This window comes from Tigriopus californicus, chromosome 7, assembly GCF_007210705.1.
Source record: "Tigriopus californicus strain San Diego chromosome 7, Tcal_SD_v2.1, whole genome shotgun sequence".
Classification (NCBI taxonomy): Eukaryota; Metazoa; Arthropoda; class Copepoda; order Harpacticoida; family Harpacticidae; genus Tigriopus; species Tigriopus californicus.
In genome coordinates this window covers 11,765,760-11,766,224 of record NC_081446.1, presented here as the reverse complement: position 1 = coordinate 11,766,224, position 465 = coordinate 11,765,760, and the positions used below count along the sequence as shown (strand labels likewise).

The following is a 465-nucleotide window of genomic DNA, read 5'->3' as shown; positions in this document are numbered from 1 at the left end:
GGTAGGAGTAATAAGCTGACTGAGATATGCTGAAATATTTCAATTCTGTATCCCATTGGACAAGGGGTGACAAGTTCCATGCCACCACCTCATGTGTGAATTTCATATTAGAAATAAGTTGTGGCTTAGACTTAATAGACTTTCGATTATCTATAATGCCTTCACACTCTCTAGCTCTATCTAGTTGGGCTTTAGCATTCATGGTGATTTGCCCATATTTAAAAAAGGAAACCCTTTGAGGGATTGCCATTGCAAAATAAGTTTATTCAATGTGTTTGTTGCATTAATAATGAGGTCAATTAGATCCCACATTACCAATATGTACATCATTGATGTCAACATCTCACTGTGTGGATGGTAACTCTACATTGTTTTGACATAGAGGCATATAGAGGGGAAATAATCAGGCAGGCTGCCACTAGAATTTTGTGACAGGTAATTAGGCCGGCAGGGGGATTCAATTCT

At 38.3% G+C, this 465-nt stretch overlaps 1 protein-coding gene across 1 annotated transcript in view; it reads right to left on the bottom strand.

The window, feature by feature from the left end:
* The window catches only part of LOC131883657 (RNA-binding protein Nova-1-like), a gene marked incomplete in the record, with an annotated part of 2,769 nt that overhangs the window by 2,121 nt on the left and 183 nt on the right, over positions 1-465 (bottom strand).